The sequence below is a fragment of the Pongo pygmaeus genome, chromosome 15, assembly GCF_028885625.2.
Source record: "Pongo pygmaeus isolate AG05252 chromosome 15, NHGRI_mPonPyg2-v2.0_pri, whole genome shotgun sequence".
In the NCBI taxonomy this organism is placed as follows: Eukaryota; Metazoa; Chordata; class Mammalia; order Primates; family Hominidae; genus Pongo; species Pongo pygmaeus.
In genome coordinates, this window is record NC_072388.2 from 33,060,624 (window position 1) to 33,076,527 (window position 15,904).

Sequence of the window (15,904 nt, forward strand, 5' to 3'; positions counted from 1 at the left end):
CTTCTTCTGAATTTGGCAGGTAGAGTAACATACATTATTTTTTTATTATACTTTAAGTTCTGGGGTACATGTGCAAAACGTGCAGGTTTGTTACGTAGGTATACATGTGCCATAGTGGTTTGCTGCACCCATCAACCCGTCATCTACATTAGGTATTTCTCCTAATGCTATCCCTCCCCTAGCCCCCCACCCCCCGACAGGCTCCAGTGTGTGATGTTCCCCTCCCTGTGTCTATGTGTTCTCATTGTTCAATTCCCACTTCTGGGTGAGAACATGCAGTGTTTGGTTTTCTGTCCTTGTGTTAGTTTGCTGAGAATGTTGGTTTCCAGCTTCATCCATGTCCCTGCAAAGGACACGAATGCATCCCTTTTTATGGCTGCATGGTATTCCATGGTGTGTATGTGCCACATTTTCTTTATCCAGTCTATAATTGATGGGCATTTGGGTTGGTTCCAATCTTTGCTATTGTGAATAGTGCCACAATAAACATATGTGTGCATGTGACTTTATAGTAGAATGATTTATCATCCTTTGGGTATATACCCCGTAATGGGATTGCTGGGTCAAATGGTGTTTCTGGTTGTAGATCCTTGAGGAATCGCCACACTGTCTTCCACAATGGTTGAACTAATTTACACTCCCACCAACAGAGTAAAAGTGTTCCTATTTCTTCACATCCTGTCCAGCATCTGTTGTTTCCTGACTTTTTAATGATCGCCATTCTAACTGGTGTGAGATGGTATCACATTGTGGTTTTGATTTGCATTTCTCTAATGACCAGTGATGATGAGCTTTTTTTCGTGTTTCTTGACTGCATAAATGTCTTCTTTTGAGAAGTGTCTGTTCATATCCTTCGCCCACTTTTTGATGGGGTTGTTTGATTTTTTCTTGTAAATTTATTTAAGTTCTTTGTAGATTCTGGATTTTAACCCTTCGTCAAATAGATAGATTGCAAAAATTTTCTCCCATTCTGTAGGTTACCTGTTCACTCTGATGATAGTTTCTTTTGCTTTGCAGAAGCTCTTTAGTTTAATTAGATCCCATTTGTCAATTTTGGCTTTTGTTGCCATTGCTTTTGGTGTTTTAGTCATGAAGTCTTTGCCCATGCCTATGTCCTGAATGGTATTGCCTAGGTTTTTTTTCTAGGGTTTTTATGATTTTAGGTTTTTTTTTTTTTTTTTGAGACGGAGTCTTGTTCTGTTGCCCAGGCTGGAGTGCAGTGGCACAATCTTGGCTCACTGCAACCTCCGTCTCCCGGGTTCACGCGATTCTCCTGCCTCAGCCTCCTGAGTAGCTGGGATTACAGGTGCACACCACCATACCCAGCTAATTTTTTTGTGTATTTTTAGTAGAGACAGGGTTTTTCACTATGTTGGCCAGACTGGTCTCGAACTCCTGACCTTGTGATCCTCCCACCTCGGCCTCCCAAAGTGCTGGGATTACAGGCATGAGCCACCGCATGCAGCAGGTTTTAGGTCTTACGTTTGAGACTTTAATCCATCTTGAGTTAATTTTTGTTTAAGGTTTAAGGAAGGGGTCCAGTTTCAGTTTTTCGTGTATGGCTAGCCAGTTTTCCCAGCACCATTTATTAAATAAGGAATCCTTTCCCCAATGCTTGTTTTTGTCAGGTTTGTCAAAGATCAGATGGTTGTAGATGTGTGGTGTTACTTCTGAGGCCTCTGTTCTGTTCCATTGATCTATATATCTGTTTTGGTACCAGTACCATGCTGTTTTGGTTACTGTAGTCTTGTAATATAGTTTGAAGTCAGGTAGCGTGATGCCTCCAGCTTTGTTTTTTTGCTTAGGATTGTCTTGGCTATACGGTCTCTTTTTTTTTGGTTCGATATGAAATTTAAAGTAGTTTTTTCTAATTCTGTGAAGAAAGTCAGTGGTAGCTTGATGGGGATAGCATTGAATCTATAAATTACTTTTGGCAGTATGGCCAGTTTCACAACATCAATTCTTCCTATCCATGAGCATGGAATGTTTTTCCATTTGTTTGTGTCCTCTCTTATTTCCTTGAGTAGTGGTTTGTTGTTCTCCCCCTTGTAAGTTGTATGCCTAGGTATTTTATTTTCTTTGTAGCAATTGTGAATGGGAGTTCACTCATGATTTGGCTCTCTGTTTATTATTGGTGTATAGGAATGCTTGTGATTTTTGCACATTGATTTTGTATTGTGAGACTTTGCTGAAGTTGCTTATCAGCTTAAGGAGATTTCAGGCTGAGACAATGGGGTTTTCTAAATATACAATCATGTCATATGCAAACAGAGACAATTTGACTTCCTCTCTTCCTGTTTGAATACCCTTTATTACTTTCTCTTGCCTGATTGCCCTGGCCAGAACTTCCAATACTATGTTGAATAGGAGTGGTGAGAGAGGGCATCCCTGTCTTGTGCTGGTTTTCAAAGCGAATGCTTCCAGTTTTTGGCCATTCAGTATGATATTGGCTGTGGGTTTGTCATAAATAGCTCTTATTATTTTGAGATACGTTCCATCAGTACCTAGTTTATTGAGAGTTTTTAGCATGAAGGGGTGTTGAATTTTGTCAAAGGCCTTTTCTGCATCTATTGAGATAATCATGTGGTTTTTGTCATTGGTGCTGTTTATATGATGGATTACATTTATTGATTTGCATATGTTGAACCAGCCTTGCATCCTAGGGATGAAGCTGCCTTGATCGTGGTGGATAAGCTTTTTGATGTGCTGCTGGATTCGGCTTGCCAGTATTTTATTGAGGATTTTCACATCGATGTTCGTCAGGGATATTGGCCCAAAATTCTCTTTTTTATGTTGTGTCTCTACCAGGCTTTGGTATCAGGATGACGCTGGCCTCATAAAATGAGTTAGAGAGGATTCCCTCTTTTTCTATTGTTTGGAATAGTTTCAGAAGGAATGGTACCTGCTCCTTTTTGTACCTCTGGTAGAATTTGGCTGTGAATCCATCTGGTCCTGGACTTTTTTTGGTTGGAAGGCTATTACTGCCTCAATTTCAGAACTTGTTATTGTTCTATTCAGGGATTCAACTTCTTCTTGGTTTGACTTGGGAGGGTGTATGTGTCCAGGAATTTATCCATTTCTTCTAGATTTTCTAGTTTATTTGCTTAGAGGTGTTTATAGTATTCTCTGACGGTAGTTTGTATTTCTGTGGGATCAGTGGTGATATCCCCTTTATCATTTTTTATTGCATCTATTTGATTCTTCTCTCTTTTTTCTTTATTAGTCTGGCTAGCAGTCTATGTTGTTGATCTTTTCAAAAAACCAGCTTCTAGAGTCATTGATTTTTTTGAAGGGTTTTTCATGTCTCTATTTCTTTCAGTTTTGCTCTGATCTTAGTTATTTCTTGTCTTCTGCTAGCTTTTGAATTTGTTTACTCTTGCTTCTCTTCTCTAGTTCTTTTTTTTTTTTTTTTTTTTTTTTTTTAACCAGTTGTCAAATGATCCTTTATTGAAATATTTTCCTTTGTGCTTAACTGGCTGGGCATTCCACAGCACCACTGTTGATGTCATCTATGATGTCATGAGGGTGGCGGCCATCAACATTACAGCCCACAGACTGGGCAGTCCCCAGGATCTCTTTAATGGTTCCAGAGAGTTCTCTGGCTAAGGATCAGTGCCGCATCTGTCAAGCAATGTTGACGATCTCATCAAAAGTGATATTCCCACTGTGTTTAATGTTTTTCTGTTTCTTTCTGTGTCTTGGTGGTTCCTTAAGAGCTTTGATGATTAGGGCAGAGGCAGAAGGCACCACTTCAGTCTGGGCCTGTCTGTTCTGAATGGTCAGTTTCACTGTAATCCTCAGGCCCTTCCAGTCACCCGTTGCCTTGGCAATGTCATCACCAACCTTTTTTGGAGACAGACCCAGGGGGCCAATCTTAGGGGCCAGGGCAGAAGTGGCACCAACTTCACCTCCAGTGCACCTCAGGTATAAGACTTTGATCTCATTGGGGTCGAACTTCGGCGGCATGGCGGAGGCGGCTGGTGGAGGCGGCTGGTGCGGAAACGACCAAAGAAAGTTGCACCTTGGCCTCCTCCAAGCCGAAAGCCGAGAGCTCTCTAGTTTTTTTAATTGTGATGTTAGGGTGTCGATTTCAGATCTTTCCTGCTTTCTCTTGTGGGCATTTAATGCTATAAATCTCCCTCTAAGACTGCTTTAGATGTGTCCCGGAGATTCTGGTACATTGTGTCTTTGTTCTCATTGGTTTCAAAGAACTTATTTGTTTCTGCTTTCATTTCGTTATTTACCCAGTGCTCATTCAGGAGCACGTTGTTCAGTTTCCATGTAGTTGTGTGGTTTTGAGTGAGTTTCTTAAGGGGATTGCTGGCGAGATGGACAAATAGGAACAGCTCTGGTCTGCAGCTCCCAGCAAGATTGATGCGGAAGGTGGGTGATTTCTGCATTTCCACCTGAGGTACCTGATTTATCTCATTGGGACTGGTTGGACAGTGGGTGCGGCCCACAGACAGCAAGCCGAAGCAGGGTGGGGCGTTGCCTTACCCGGGAAGCACCAGGGGTCGGGGAACGCCCTCCCCTCGCCAAAGGAGTCCCACTAAGGGACTGTGCCATGAGGAACACTGCACTCCAGCCCAGATACTGCGTCTTTCCCATGGTCTTCATATTTTTTTTTTTTTTTTTTTTCAAGACAGGGTCTTGTTCTTTCACCCAGGCTGGAGTGCAGTGGCACGATCTTGGCTCACTGCAACCTCTGCCTCTCAGGTTCAAGCAATTCTCCTGCCTCAGCCTCCTGAGTAGCTGGGATTATAGGTGCATGCCACCATGCCCAGCTAATTTTTGTGTTTTTAGTAGAGACGGGGTTTCACCATGTTGGCCAGGCTGGTCTTGAACTCCTGACCTTGTGATCCTCCTGCCTCGGCCTCCCAAAGTGCTGGGGTTACAGGCATGAGCCACCGTGCCTGGCCGAGTGACATACATTTTTAGCTCTACTAAGAAAGAGTTCAAGCTAAGAGTCTTTGATCTGCTAGGATTTCTAACACATGTGAACTCTGCATGCTTTCTGTAATTCTACCAGATGTAGCCAAATTGTTCATAGTGAGTCCATCAACTTATAACTAGCTTTAGTTACAGATCTCTTGCCTTCTATTATTATACAGGATGGATTTTCAGATGCAGATGTTCTTTTGATTTGTGGTTTGCCCATTTCCCTCCAAGAAGTTGTCAAAAATGGCCTGGACTGGTGGAACCTTTACCATAGTTTATGCTGAGATAGCATTATTATGCCAGTCAGTAAGTTAAACAAATGCAATACTCTGAAGACTCGGACCTAGTTAGTTTAGACTTTAGAGTGAAAAAAACCTGAAATGAAATAGAGGAAGAGTATTAAGGAAGAAGCATATAGCTTGGGGAAAAATATACCTATTTTTTCATTCTGTTTATTATATTCTCTTTTTTTTTCTCAATTTTGTTTTTTTACCTCCTCTTTGACCCATGGATTATCTAAAAGTATTTTGTTTAGTTTGGAGATTTTCCTGTTATGTTTCCATTATTGATTTCTAGTTTGATTTCATTGTGGCCACAGATTACATTTTACATAATTTCAGTTCTTTTAAATTTAAGGTTTGTTTTATGGCCCAGGATATGATCTATCTTGGTGTATGTTCTGTGGGTACTTGAAAAGAAATTGTGTTCTGTTGTTAGGTGGAGTTTTTCTAAACCTGTATGTTACTGGTTGATGTTATTGTTTAGTTCTTTTATATCATTGCTGATTTTCTGCCTAGTTGTTCTAGTAATTGTTAAGAAGGAAGTGTTGAAGTCTTCATCTGTAATTGTAGGTTTGTCTGTTTCTCCTTTCAGTTCTATCAGCTTTTGCTTCACATGTTTTGTGGCCCTAAATGCATGCACACTTCACGTTAACATTCTTGGCTGGGTGCCATCATTGCAGCACTTTGGGAGGCCGAGGCAGGTGGGTCGCTTGAGCTGAGGATTTCGAGACCAGCCTGGGTAACATGGTGAAACCCCATCTCTACCAAAAATACAAAAATTAGCCGGGCATGGTGGCATGTGCCTGTGGTCCTAGCTACTCAGGAGACTGAGGTGGGAGGGTCACCTGAATCTGGGGAGTTTGAGGCTGCAGCGAGCTGAGATTGTGCCACTGCATTCCAGCCTGGTGACAGAGTGAGACCCTGTATTTAAAAAAAAAAAAAAATCCCCTGCACTCTTATTTATTCAGCCCTCCCTACCCACAACTCATAGTTCTTGGCCAATCTCTCTCTCTCTCTTTTTTTTTTTGAGACAGTGTCTCTGTCTAGTGTCCATGTTGGAGTGCAATGACTGGTTCTCAGCTTATTGCAACCACTACTTCTTGGGTTCAAGTGATACTTCTGTCTCAGCCTCCCAAGTAGCTGGGGCCACAGGCATGAGCCACCACTCCTGGCTCATTTTTGTATTTTTTATAGAGACAGTGTTTCACCATATTTCCCAGGCTGATCTCGAACTCCTGAATTCAAATGATCCTCCTAACTCAGCTTCCCAAAGTGCTGAGATTAGAGGTGTGAGCTACTCCACCCAGCCTAGATAATGTCTTTTTTTTTTAATTTTTATTTTTAGATGGAGTCTCGCTCTGTTGCCCAGGCTGGAGTGCAGTGGCATGATCTCGGCTCACTGCAACCTCCGCCTCCCGGGTTCACGCCATTCTCCTGCCTCAGCCTCCCGAGTAGCTGGGACTACAGGTGCCTGCCACCACTCCTGGCTAATTTTTTGTATTTTTAGTAGAGATGGGGTTTCACCGTGTTAGCCAGGATGGTCTTGATCTCCTGACCTCGTGATCTGCCCACCTCAGCCTCCCAAAGTGCTGGGATTACAGGCGGGAGCCACCACGCCTGGCTTTTTTTTTTTTTTTTTGGGGAAAGAATCTCACTCTTGTTGCCCAGGCTGGAGTGCAGTAGTGTAATCTTGGCTTACTGTAGCCTCTGCCTTTGGGTTCAAGTGATTCTCCTGTCTCAGCCTCCTGAGTAGCTGGGATTACAGGTGCATGCCACCATGCCTGGCTAATTTTTGTATTTTTAGTAGAGATGGGGTTTCACCATGTTGGCCAGGCTGGTCTCGAACTCCTGACCTCAAGTGATCCACCCGCCCTGGCCTCCCAAAGTGCTGGGATTACAGGCGTGAGCCACCGCGCCTGGGCGACGGTTTTGTTTTTTAACAAAACTTGAACAGTTTGTTCCTGAAAAATATTGCGCCACTTCTTTCTCCCACCCTTTTCTAGTGTGTTGTAATTGATTTCCCCTTATAGGTAAAATGTCACTCATTTTCTGCTGGCTATTTTCAAGATTTTTTTGTCTTTAGTTTTCAGAAAATTAATTATGATGTCTTGGCATGGATTTCTTTGGGTTTATCCTCTTCAGAGTTTGCTCACCTTCTTGAATCTGTGGGTTGTCTCTTGGGGAATTTTGAGTCATTTCTTTGAGGGCTTTGTTAGTCCCACCTTTTTTCTCCTCTCCTTCGGCAACTCTGATGACATGAATGTTAGTTTTTTTTGCTGTAGTTCCCTACGGTCCTGTTCAATTTTGTTCAATCTGTTTTTTCTCCGTTGCTCAGATTGGGTAATATGTATTGTTCAGTCTTCTAGTTTACTGATTCTTTCCTCTCTCTCCTCCATTCTCCTGTTGGGTCCATCCACTGAGATTTTTTTTTGGTTACTGTGCCCTAAATTTTCCATTTGGTTCTTCTTCATAACTTCTGTATTCTGAGACTTTGTATTTCTTTGCTAAGTGCAGTAGGCAGAATGGCCCTCCAAAGATGTCCATGTCACAATCCCTGGAACTGTGAATATGTTACTCTACATGGCAAAAGAAATTTTAAAAATGTGCTTGAGGATTTGAACAGGGAGATTAGCTTGGATTTCCTGGTGGGTACAATCTAATTACATGGGTCCTTAAAATCAGAGAATCTTTCCTGCTTGTGGTTAGAGGAAAATGTGACAGAAAGGCACAGAGTTGTAATGTTGCTGGCTTTGAAGATGGAGGAAGAAGGCCACATGCCAAGGAACATGGGTAGAAGCTGGAAGGAGCGAGGAAATAGATTGTCCCTTAGGGTCTCCTCTAGAAAGTAACAGTCTTGTGGACAAATTGATTTAGCCCAGTTAAGACCCATGTCAGACGTCTAACCTACAGCTAACAAATCCGCATTAAGCTGCTGAATTTGTGATTTGTTATGGCAGCAATAGGAAACTAGTACACTGAAGCTACTTTATTTGTTTCAGGGATGTTCATAATTGCTCACTGAAGCATTTTCACCATGGCTGCTTTAAAATCTTTGTCACTTGTTCTAACATGACATTTTGGTGTTGGCATCTTTTTTTTTCATTCAGTTTCATATCTTCTTGGTTCTTGGTGTGAATGATTTTTGATTGAAATGCAGACATTTTCGTATTGTTATGAGCCTTTTATTTTTTGTTGCAAAAAAATAAAAATAAAGTCTCATAACAATATGAAAATGTCTGGGACTCAATCTGTCATTCAGGCTGGAGTGCAGTGGCTTGCTCTCAGCTCACTGCAACCCCAACCTCCCACGCTCAAGCGATTCTCCCATCTCAGCCTCCCAGGTAGCTGGGACCACAGGCATGTGCCAGTGTGCCTAGCTAATTTTTGTATTTTTTGTAGAGACAGGTTTTGCCATATTTCCCAGGCTGGTCTCGAACTCCTGGGTTTGGCCTGCTTTGGCCTCCCAAAGTGCTGGGATTACAATCATGAGCCACCATGCCCAGCCCATGATGAGACTTTATACCTTATTTAAACCTAGTTTTAGCTGGCTTTCTCTGACACCATTCTGGCAAAGAAAGCTGGGTTGCTTCCTTGTAACTGCCAGATACGAGTAGAAGTCCAAGTTCTCCTGCCAGCCTCTTTGACACCAGAAAGGGGGTGGTCCTTGCTATTGGTGGGCAGTTGTGTGAATCAGCCCCCTAGACGGTCTGTACTGACACTGGGAGGGATTGGGGGTATCTCATTTCTGCCAGCAGGGATGAAAGGCCAGGTTCCTTACTTTGCCTTTCTTGTTCCTTACTTCTCTGATACCACTCCAGTGGGTGCACTGTACCGCCTCATTTTATCCTTCTGGGGATGGAAGTGTAGACTCCCTGCTTGTTCTTTGTTGGTGTGGATATGGGTAGGGCCAGGGTTGGTTGGTTGGTTTGTTTTTTGTGGTGTTTGGCTGGGATGGTGGTTATTGTCTAGGTTTTCTGTCTTATTAGGCTGCCCCTGTCCTAGTTCTCTGGCTAGAGAGGCTTTTGTTGTGGCTCTACACTGTCTGTGCCACTTGGAATTTTCAAGTTGCCCCTTCTTTAGCGTCAAGTCTGATATATAAGTCAAAAAGAAAACCTAGGGAACTTACCACTGTCTTTCCTCTGGTCCCAAGGTCCTTTAGTCAGTCTGACTTATTGTCACCTTTCAGTCTTATTTTTATTTTATATAGAACGTCCAGGGTTTTTAGTTATACTGAGTGGGAGGAATAGGAGAGAAGATGCCTACTTCGTCTTACCAGAAATGGAAGTCTGTCTAAAGACCACTTATTTTTTTTTTTTTGAGATGGAGTATTGCTCTGTCACCCAGGCTGGAGTGCTGTGGTGCGATCTCAGCTCACTGCAACCTCTGCCTCCTGGGTTCAAGTAGCTGGGATCACACAGGCATGTGCCACCACACCCGGCTAATTTTGTATTTTTATTAGAGATGGGATTTCACCATGTTGGCCAGGCTGGTCTTGAACTCCTGACCTCAGGTGATCTGCCTGCCTCGACCGCCTAGTGCTGGGATTACAGGCGTGAGCCACCACACCCTGACCTGGGACCACGGTTTTTTTTTTTTTTTTTTGCAGTGAGCCCAGAGTAGCCAGGACCACTTTTTAAAACAGATTTTTCTCCTAGGTTTTTGGATTACATATTGGCAGATTTTTTTGCAGCTCACATTTTTAATAAAGGTATACTCCTACGTGGGTTCCAGCTTTATATGGGTTTTCATTTCAATCCTGATTTGAGTGAGCCCAAGGGCCTATCTCCTGTCTCCACATAGGTTTTAAAACCTAAGTCCCTGGAGTGTTGAGACTATCTAACTCTCCTTTATGGGCTGGCACCTGCCATTCCACAACCAGGAGAGCATCGGCTTCAGCTCATGTGACTACCAGAATAGTTTTAGTCTCTCAAGTGTACTTAGCTATGAATTTAATCAGATAAGATGCTTGTAGTATTTTACTTAGCATTTCTAGGTATTTAAAAAATTTAGGCTGGGCGCAGTGGCTCATGCCTGTAATCCCAGCACTTTGTGGGGCCGAGGCGGGCAGATCACCTGAGGTCAGGAGCTCGAGACCAACCTGGCCAACATGGTGAAACCCCGTGTCTACTAAAAATACAAAAATTAGCCGGGCATGGTGGCGGGTGCCTGTAATTCCAGCTACTCGGGAGGCTGAGGCAGGAGAACTGCTTGAACCCAGGAGGCGGAGGTTGCCGTGAGCTGAGACCGTGCCATTGTACTCCAGCCTGGGAGATAAGAACGAGACTTCGTCTCAAAAAAAAAAAAATTAATTCAGGCTGGGCATGGTGATTCATGCCTATATTCCCAGCATTTTGGAAGACTGAGGTGGGAGGACAGCTTGAAGGCAGGAGTTCAAGACCAGCCTGGGCAACATAGCAAGACCTCATCGCTACAAAGAATTTTAAAATTAGCTGGGCGTGGTGGCATGCACTTTAGTCCTAGTTACTGGGGAGAATGAGGCAGGAAGATTGTTTGAGCTCAGGAGTTTTGAGGCTGTAGTCAGCTATAATTGAGCCACTGCACTCCAGCCTGGGCAACAGAGTCTCATAAATAAATCAATACATTTACCACTTTAATAATATTTTTTTAAATATTTTTTTGACATAGGGTCTTGCTCTGTTGTCCAGGCTGGGGTACGGTGGCACTGTCACGGCTCACTGCAGCCTCAACCTCCCAGGCTCAAGCAGTTCTCTCACCTCTGCCTCCTGAGTAGCTGGGAACACAGGTGTGTGCCACACCGGGCTAATTTTTTGCAGAGACAGGGTTTCGCCATATTGCCCAGGCTGATCTCAAACTCCTGGGCTCAAGCAGTTTGCCTGCCTCAGCCTCCCAAAGTGCTAGGATTACAGGTGTGATTTAATAATCTTAAAGTGTACAATTCATTGGCATTAAGTATACATTGTTTGTGCAACTGTCATCACTATCCATTTCCAGGACTGTTCATCATCTCAAACAGAAACTCTCTTCTGGGTATTTTTAACAGGTTTTTAGGTTATTTGCTTCCTCCTGGTGAAGTGGAGGTAGAAAGACATTTCAGGCAGAAAGCACAGCAAGTGAGAGGGCATAGAGTCTTACAAAAGTCTCAATATCCAGAAACAATAGAGTCCAGTGTTCAGGAACCAATACATAGGTGATATGGTGCAAGGTGATAGATGAGGCCTACAGAACGGTGTCAGATCATACAGGACAAGATAAATCCCATTTAGGGTAATGGGGTAAAGAATTTTACAAATAAGTTGAGACCAGGTTCAGTGGCTTATGCCTGTAATCCAGCACTTTGGGAGGCCGAGGCAGGTGGATCACTTGAGGTCAGGAGTTTGAGACCAGCCTGGTCAACATGGTGAAACCTCATCTCTACTAAAAATACAAAAAATTAGCTGGGTGTCATGGTGCATGCCTCTGGTCCCAGCTACTCAGGAGGGTGAGGCAAGAGAATCCCTTGAACCTGGAGGTGGAGGTTGCAGTAAGCTGAGATTGCGCCACTGCACTCCAGCCTGGATGACAGAGTGAGACTCCGTCTCAGAAAAAAAAAAAAAGAAAAAAAAAAAGTTGAGTTGCTTGGTTTTGTTATTTAGGAAGGTGACAGGGAAATCTTGTAGTACTTAGTCTTGCTGACTATTGAGAATTGCCTGTTGTCCATAGTTAGTTATTTTGTCCAATTTTTTAGTGTTTACAGCAGGATGTCAAATCCTATCCCAATTCCTCCTTCATGGGGAAGTTCATAGGATGAGGCAAAGGAACAAATACCAGTCACAAAAAGCTAAGGGAGGGAAATATTTAAAATCAAATGCCTATCAGCTGGAAAGATGCTACACTGCCTCATCCAGTTTTAGTTTGCTACTCTTCAGATCATTAGATCAGAAACAGCTGTTATATACATGAAAAATATTACTAACATGTGAGTTAATTATAGTAGCCAAAGTATCCCAAGGAAATTATAATTTTGTACCATCTAAATGTCATTAGAAATGACTTCACATTAAAAAAAGATGTCATTTGCTAACTGGTTAAATAAATGCAAGACTGGGATATCTGAGAGAAGGGTTCCAAATGGGGTGAGACCTAGATACACTGGAGTACTGGACAGCTCAGAAATACAGGCATCCACAATACATTGCAGAATGAAAAGAGCTGTTTAACAGGATTTGTACAGCATGATCCCATTTTGCTGAAGAAAGGAATCCAGAAAATTATACTGTTTATTTCTATTTTATATATTTGTTGTTTTCTATTTTTATGGGCAATCGCCATTTATTCATTTTATAACTAGAAATAAAATTTTCATTTTACTGGGGAAAAAAGTAATATAGCTCTAACAATGGCCACAACAAAGGCTTAAATCACAATATTAAAACTTACAGAGATTTGTGCATCTATACTCAATATATTTTCTCAAAATTTTTTTATAGAATTGCTAGCTCCTAAGACAAAACGTTCACTCAGAAAAGAAAGAAATAAAGATTAGGCTGAGAGCAGTGGCTCACGCCTGTTATCTTAGAGCTGTGGGAGGCTGAGGTGGGAGGATTGCTTGAGCCTAGGAGTTTTAGGTTACAAGGTTACAGTGAGCTATGATAGTGCCACGGATTGCACGCCAGCCTGCGTAACAGAGCAAGACCCTATTTCTAAATAAATAATAGCTTGGTCATTTGCATACCAGTAAATGACTTGTATACTGATGTTCCTGTATTTTTTCCCCCTAGTCTAGAGGTTGCTTTAATGCTCTTAAAACCATAAGCTTTTTTTTTTTTTTTTTTTTCAGACAGAGTCTTGCCATCTGTCACCCAGGCTGTAGTGTGGTGGCGCAGTCTCGGCTCACTGCAACCCCTGCCTCCTGGGTTCAAGTGATTCTCCTGCCTCAGCTTCCCGAGTAGCTGGGATTACAGGTGCCTGCCACCACGCCTAATTTTTGTATTTTTAGTAGAGACAGGGTTTCACCATGTTGGCCAGGCTGGTCTTGAACTCCTGACCTCAAGTGATCTGCCTGCCTTGGCCTCCCAAAGTGCTGAGATTACAGATGTGAGCTACCATGCCTGGCCATAAGCTTTCTTGAATGGCAAGTATAAAGGGCTAATGGGATTGGTGTGGAATATAGCCTAAGCACAATATTCCTCACGTTATTACTGAAGTTAACCTAAGTACTCTGCCAAATTCTTGAAATCAAATAATGTACTCACATCTGTGCAACTAACCATATCCCATTCTCTCTCTAGAAAAAAACATAACATTTTAACATATCAAAAATGAACAAATGAGAAAATGGACTATTTTCTGGGAGGTACCCTGATATGATGCAAAGGCAGAAGTTTGATAGAACTGATGTAATTTACTCTGTGATCTTGGGCAAGTATTTAAAAAAATAAAATCCAGCCAGGTGCAGTGGCTCACACCAGTAGTCCCAGCTACTCTGGAGGCTGAGGTGGGAAGATCTCTCGAGCCCAGGAGTTCGAGTCCAGCCTGGGCAACACATTGAGACCCTGTCTTAAAAACAAAAATCCATCTGAGTCTTAACCTTAACTGAAAAATTGAGAGAATACCAAAATCTTACAGACCTGCCTTAACATATAAAAAAGCATTTTACATAGTTTTTGGGTACAAAAGCTATAAACTTTTACATTAAAGAGCTTGGCAACACAATGGGATATATTAATTTATTTCCCTTCTGGTACTCTGTTTTACAATTACAAATCAAGTGCTTTTAGAAATACAATTTATCTGGGTTTAGAGACTAAACTCAGTAAGAGATGCCCAGCTGATTTAAATGTCTCTGTCATCATACTGGACTCCAGTTCTCTAACTCATGTTTTTGTTTCTCTCATTCCATTATGTAGTCCTTTCTCCTTGAAGGAAAACTTGAAAGCAAAGTAGGAGTCAAATAATGCTGATTGCTTTCTTGGTCATGTTCACATTACATTCTCAGCCACTACCATATATCCCTTGTCAATCATGTTGCTGTATAAAATTTTTATTTGAGATGGAGTCTTGCTCTGCCACTCAGGCTGGAGTGCAGTGGCGCAATCTTGGCTCACTGCAACCTCCACCTCCCAGGTTCAAGTGATTCTCCTGCCTCAGCCTCCTGAGTAGTAGCTGGGATTACAGGTGACTGCCATCACGCCCAGCTAATTTTTGTATTTTTAGTAGAGACAGTTTCACCATGTTGGCCAGGTTGGTCTCGAACTCCTGACCTCAGGTGATCCGCCCACCTCAGCCTCCCAAAGTGTTGGGATTACAGGCGTGAGCCACCGTGCCTAGCCTAAAATTTTTAATTACTATAGATGTGTATTGGAATAAATGATGAATTTGGCATATAAGACAATTTGGCTGAGCAGATTGCAAGGTAATGTCTTGGCTGGTGCGGTGGCTCATGCCTGTAATCCCAGCACTATGGGAGGCTGAGGTGGGCAGATCACCTGAGGTCAGGAGTTCGAGACCAGCCTGGCCAACATGGTGAAACCCTGTCTGTATTAAAAATACAAAAATTAGCCAGGTGTGGTGGCACATGCCTGCAATCCCAGCTACTCGGGAGGCTGAGGCAGGAGAATCACTTGAAACCAGGAGGTGGAGGTTGCAGTGAGCTGAGATCATGCCACTGCACTCCAGCCTGGGTGACAGAGCCAAGACCACATCTCAAAACAACAACAACAACAAAAAAAAAGGTCTTATTTTAACTCAGTCTGAGAAATGGTAAATAAATTGCAAGTTTTATGACTGACTTGCAGATTGAATAATTCCATAATTGGTTGGAAATGGTTCCTTAGTGTTAACTGTGTAGAAGAAAAGCTAACATAAAAATTGCTTGTTATTAACATTAAAAAATGAAGAATATTGTCCAGGCACAGTGACTCACACCTGTAATCCCAGCACTTTGGGAGTTCAAGGCAGGCAGATCACTTTGAGCTCAGGAGTTCAGACTAGTCTGAGCAACACAGCAAGACCTTGTCTCTATTCTAAAAAACTAAAATTTTATTTTAAAAAAATGAAGAATATTAAGTAATCAGATAAATTACTATTAAGATGTAATTGTATTTTCAGAATTGTCTTGATATTTAAATGTTAAGTAAAATTTTCCAAGATATTTAATTATGGCATATAAAATTATACGAATTTACCAAAAGTTAGTTGTAGATACATTCATGTGAAGAATCTAGAAAACTGATAATCTCAAACTATATGAGAAAGACAGGTAAACTTCCAAGTAAATTAATTAAATAATAATGCAGTACCCTCAGGATTTTAAGGAAATAGAGGGAAGGTTCTCTCCCGCCTACCAAAAAGTCCTAGAGAATAGGGAGGACACCTGCCTTTTGCATCCTAAAAAGGAAAAGTATGCTACAAAACTGAAGCCCCTGTATGTCTTCCATACCTAAGAAATAGCTCCTTTTATGTGTATATATGCATAAAAACTTTAATTTCCAGATTCTCAACTAGGTGAGTGTATTCCACACTTTCTCTCCTCTTTTTAATGAGAATCCATGCACATCATGTTACTGTTTTTGATGAAATGAAATGGATCTTACTCCTCAAGGGTTTCGGCAGAAACAGCAGCAAATTACTGCTATAGAGACTCAGGTACAACAAAACGTTGGTTCCTATGGTCTGTATCACGTGCAAAAGTCCAAATCTGATTGTAAAAATTAGAGAATTCCAGA

General features: G+C 42.1%; 1 pseudogene; it reads right to left on the reverse strand.

The window, feature by feature from the left end:
- Positions 1-1,562: 1,562 nt before the first annotated feature.
- LOC129012288 (large ribosomal subunit protein uL11-like) lies at positions 1,563-3,981 on the reverse strand (annotated as a pseudogene).
- Positions 3,982-15,904: the final 11,923 nt, after the last annotated feature.